Here is a 5,401-nt window from a genome sequence, read left to right on the forward strand (position 1 = left end):
CCTGCTCACACTGTGTGTGTGTGTGTGTGTGTGTGTGTGTGTCAAAAATAGATAAACATTAATTTTTTTTTATTTTAGAAGGAAAGAGGAGGCTGTATTGGCAAACTTCTCACCTGGGAGGGAGCAAGTGCGCCTGCATGGCAGGGCAATTGAAGAGGAGAGCCTGGAAACTCACTAGAGCCAAGATGGGGGCAAAATATAATGAGAGCCAAAGAGGCAACCAATTCTGATGGCATGAGTCTTTGAGAGCTGGGTGCCCTGGCAGTTCCAAGCCCAGTGCTGGGAGGATGCTACAGGTCCACAGATCCACAGTACTTATTCCAAAATCCTTGAGGACAGATGTGTTTTGCAATTCTAAATTTGCCAGATTTTAGAACAATAATATGCTGTTTGTACCATATATTAGGTAACACCCCCAGTGGGATTTAAGGCAGCACTCATAATTAGGGTTGCCAAATTTAGCAAATAAAAATACAAGATATCTAGTTATATTTGAATTGCCGATAAACAGTGAAACATGTTTTAGTGTAAGTATGTCCCAAATATTGTAAGGGGACAAACTTGTACTAAAATATGATTCACCGTTTATCAGCAATTCAAATGTAACCAGGTGGCCTGTATTTTATCTGGAAATCCTACTGTAGTCAAACACATTAATATTGCAGCAGTGGGGGACGCTTGGGTGGCTCAGTCGGTTAAGTGTCTGACTCTTGATTTCAGCTCAGGTCATGATCTCAGGGTCGTGAGATCGAGCCCTCCATCAGCTTCCTTGCTGAGCATGGAACCTGCCTAAGATTCTCTCTCTGCCTCTCACTCTGCCCCTCACCCACACATGTGTGCAGGCACTCTCTCTTCCTAGAAAACATCTCAAAAAATGTCAGCAGTGAAACCTGTGAATGCTTAGACTCATCGGGATAAACAAAGACAATAAATCGCCTTGCATCAGTTCATCTCATGTTTTGCCACCACATGCATTTTGATAGGAAATTTATTAAAAAATTGTTTTTTGGTTCAGGACTTGGTCAATATCGGAACTGTGGACTTGTAATTGTTCACTACATAAAACAGTGGAGAGATCTATGGTGAGATGTGTTCATGCCTTCAGTGTATCTCGTTCTTAAGGGCCGAGGTCCCTCCTTTTTCATCAGGTCACAAGATATGTTCAGGCACTGCAGATCCTGAAGAACTGGGGCAAAAAAGGAGACTAAGTCAGGTAACACCCAAGTCGTTTTCACATTTATAAGAAGGCTTGGCTAGAGGTTTCATGACCTGCTGTGAGCTGCCCACTTGGAAATCTTCAGCATGACATCAGAATAAAGGTGGTGGAGGAAACTTAACCCCTAGCTATAAGAAAGAACACATTTCAGAAACATATATCTTTTTTTTTATTTGAGAAAGAGAGAGCAGGGGAGGGGCAGAGGGGGAGAGAGAGAGAGAGAGAGAGAGAGAGAGAGAGAGAGAGGGAGAGAATCCCAAGCAGGCTCCATGCTGAGTGTGCAGCCCGATGTGGGGCTTGATCCCACGACCCTGGGATCGTGACCTGAGCCAAAATCAAGAGTCAGATACTCAAGGGACTGAGCCACCCAGGAGCCCCTGGAAACATATATCTTGAACTCTGCCTCTGGTTTGGCATGTGACTCGTGATGGGTCTTGGGGCAAGTCTTTGTGTTTGGGTTTTTATCTATGCAATAGGTGGTCGCCACCCACCCTGCCTTCCTCACAGGGCTCGCCCGACAATCAAATGGATCATGGGTGGGAAAGTGCTTGGGAACATTCTCCACACTAAACAAAAGGAAGATAGCATTCCTCATACATCTTTGGTAGCTTATCGGTGCAATATAGGCCTCATACATAAAGATATTTCTAATAAGGTGAAATGACAGCATGGTCTCTGTAGTCAGACAGACAGACCCGAGGTGCAAATTCCAGTTCCACAACTTCCTGGCTGGATGACCTTGGGCAAGTTGCTTAATCTTTCTGGCCTTCAGTTTCCCCATCTGAAAAATGAGGATTATGCTATTAACCCATGTCATAGGGTTGTTCTAAAGATGAAGAGAGCTAACTCAGTGCCTGGCAACGAGGAAAGAAACATTATTATAGCATTTTCATCATGGATTATTCTGAGAATTAGACAAAGAGGCATTCAGTATTAGCTATTTTCATCATTATGGCTCTCATTATTATGAGATGGAGAATCATTGCTTCTTGGATAGTCTTGAAGTGGCTGTCTATGTGACTTGACAGAGGCCTCCCTAGACAGTACATCCAACTGGAGTCAGTACAGACCTCGCCATATAGTCAGAGCCCATAAATAACTCTAACAAATTCCAGGGTGAAAAACTGGATTATTATGCAAGACATATTTTAGAGGAAGCCGGACAACTCGGTAGATGAAGGAGGGAATTTCTTTTTTTTTTTTTAATTCATTTTTGAGAGTGAGAGACAGAGTGCTAGCAGGGGAGGGGCAGAGAGAGAGGGAGACACAGAATCCGAAGCAGGCTCCAGGCTCTGAGCCGTCAGCACACAGCCCGACGCAGGACTCGAACCCACGAACCACGAGATCATGACCTGAGCTGAAGTCAGATGCTTAACCAACTGAGCCGCCCGGGCACCCTGAAGGAGAGAATTACTGATTGAGAAAGATTGGCAAGTCAGGATTGCAGGAAGGGTGGCTTTTGGAGGGCTGACTGCCAAGCTGAGGTATCTCAGGGGACTCTCTAAAGCTGAGATGGAAGATTCTCTAAGTATGGTTTGGGGTCAAAGCACAAAACTTGCTCCAGGCAGGGGCGCCTGGGTGGTTCAGTCGGTTAGGCGTCCAACTTCAGCTCAGGTCGTGATCTCACGGTTTGTGGGTTCGAGCCCCACATCGGGCTCTGTGCTGACAGCTCACAGCTTGGAGCCTGCTTCAGATTCTGTGTCTCCCTCTTTCTCTTCCCCTTCCCTGCTTGTCCTCTGTCTATCTCTATCTCAAAAATAAATAAACATTAAAAATTAAAAAAAAAAAAACAAAACTTGTTCCAGGTGGCTTGCCCTGGGTGATTATTGAGGAGGATGGCCTGGAGAGACGATTGCAACATGGCTCCTGTGTACTTGATGTAACCCAGGGACAGGATGTTCTGCACTTCTCTGTTCTCTCAACCAACCCTCACTCTCCCATGCCCTCCCCCGCCACATGCACATGTTCTCTCTCCCTTTTGTGGAGAAAACAGGGATCCTCAGTGCTGTGAGGGCTTTTACCAAGTCACTTCCCTTCTGCTTCCAGGCAGGATTGCTCCAAAGCCAGTTCAATAAAACCAGCGGCATTTCCTTACCACCTTACTCCATGCCAGGCCCTGTGCTGGGTACTTGGGACATAAGCAGCCGGAACCTCATCCCTGAAGGAAACAGCTAACAAATAAAGACAAAACTATATTCCTGCCTCCCTCTCCTGCCCACCATGACGTGGTTCCCAGGGCCTGACAAGAGCTATAATGAAACCAGGAGACTTTTTCACTAATGACTAAAACAGGAATGTAAAAACTCATAAAGGAACAAGGTTAATGTAGCTGGAGGGGAGCAGAATTAGCTGGTATCCTAAGGGGGTTCCTTATTACTGCTGAGTACCAAGACCGTTGGAGCCTTGGTGGCTTGATTTTAAAGACAGCAGCATGTATCCTAACCCCTGTCCTTCTTCCTTCCCTCTAGGGACCAGCCTTATGGTGGGCTTTTATTAATGACTTATTGAGTGCTTTCCTATATGCCAAGAGCTTTGTATTTATTCATTCTTTTCATCCTGAATTCTCAGAATGACTCATTGAGGGAGGTATGAGCTCCATTTTACAGATGAAGAAATGGAGACACAGAGAGACTAAAGAACTTGTCTAGTAAGTGGTGAGAACCAGGTCTTGAGCCCAGGCCTATCAGAGTATACCGCAGATGCTCTGACCCAGGGGTCATCGAACTACAACCTGGGGACCAAATCCAGGGTGTTACCTATTTGTGTAAATAAAGTTTTGTTGGAATACAGCCTACTCATTTGTTTACATATTATGTATGGCTCTTTCTGTGCTACAGTGACAGAGTTGAGTAATTACAACAGAGACCATATGGACTACAATGCCTAAAGTATTTGTTCTCTGGCCCTTTACTACAGAAAAACTTGCTGACCTCTCATTCTACCCACCATACTACACGGTCTCTGGTATGTAGACTTTGAAGTTGGAGCTGAGGTCAAACTTTGGCTTGGCCATTCATTAACAGCATGCCCTTTGACAAGTCCTTTTACGGCTGTGTGCCTCAGTTTCCTCATCTGTAAAATGGGAACAGTAATATTACCTATCTCCTAGGATTGCTGAGAGGGCTAAATGAGATATGATGCGTGGAAGGTATTTAGCACAGTGACTGGATGCCTAGCACATGGTAAACTCTTTTTTTTTTTTTAATTTTTTAACACTTATTTATTTTTGAGACAGAGAGAGACAGAGCATGAACACAGGAGGGGCAGAGAGAGAGGGAGACACAGAATCTGAAACAGGCTCCAGGCTCTGAGCGGTCAGCACCAGAGCCCGACGCGGGGCTCGAACTCACGGACCATGAGATCATGACCTGAGCCGAAGTTGGCCACTTAACCAACTGAGCCACCCAGGCGCCCCATGGTAAACTCTTAAAAAATGATAGTTGAATTATTTGGAGTAGTAATGACAGTGGGTAGACAGACAGAACTCTGTGCCTGGCACATAGTGAGTGTCACTTAAATACCAAATACTTGAATTTGTTTTGTTCCTATTCTTGCTGACTTTTCTAGGGCCTTGGGTTTGCTGAATAAAAGACTGAAGTTTGAGGCTGGAGGGAGAGGTGGGGCATCAGTAGGGCAGGGCAGTGAACATAGTGGTTTTGGCCTAGAGGATGGTTGTCAGCAGAGGATTTACTCTGGGATAAGCTGTTTAATGCTTTAATCCTGAATAAGCTTGAACCATAATATGTGACCAAAGTGAGGTGTGTGTGTGTGTGTGTGTGTGTGAAAGAGAGAGCAAGAGAGAATGTGCGCCCCCATTCTGTGGGGTTTTTTTCTTTAATCCTCAAAGTTCTTTCCCAGTGTTACCCTCAAATGGACTCAGATTCCATTTTTTTTTGAAAATTTTGAAATTTTCTTCAAGATTTCAGTGTGTGCTAACCTCCCCACTCTCCAAGTTCCTGTAGCAGGTATAGAAAAATCAAAAAGAAGACTTGGGATACATTTTGTTCTCAGTTGTGCTTGGTTGGTCTCCCTGATTAGACTCTCAACTCCTGTAGGGCAGAGACCATGACCTACATCTCCCAGGTTTAGGGAGAAAGAAGGTCTTGCTACTATTAAACAAAGAAGGGATGTGTGTGTGTGTGTGTGTGTGTGTGTGAAGGGATAATGAATATCAGAAGTAAGGTC

General features: G+C 44.8%; 1 protein-coding gene across 1 annotated transcript in view; it reads right to left on the reverse strand.

Annotated features, from left to right (window-relative positions):
• Positions 1–5,401, reverse strand: part of TRPC5 (transient receptor potential cation channel subfamily C member 5) — a 269,192-nt gene that overhangs the window by 65,998 nt on the left and 197,793 nt on the right. The gene's annotated exons all lie outside the window — the stretch shown is intronic.

The sequence above is a fragment of the Neofelis nebulosa genome, chromosome X (genome assembly GCF_028018385.1).
Source record: "Neofelis nebulosa isolate mNeoNeb1 chromosome X, mNeoNeb1.pri, whole genome shotgun sequence".
In the NCBI taxonomy this organism is placed as follows: Eukaryota; Metazoa; Chordata; class Mammalia; order Carnivora; family Felidae; genus Neofelis; species Neofelis nebulosa.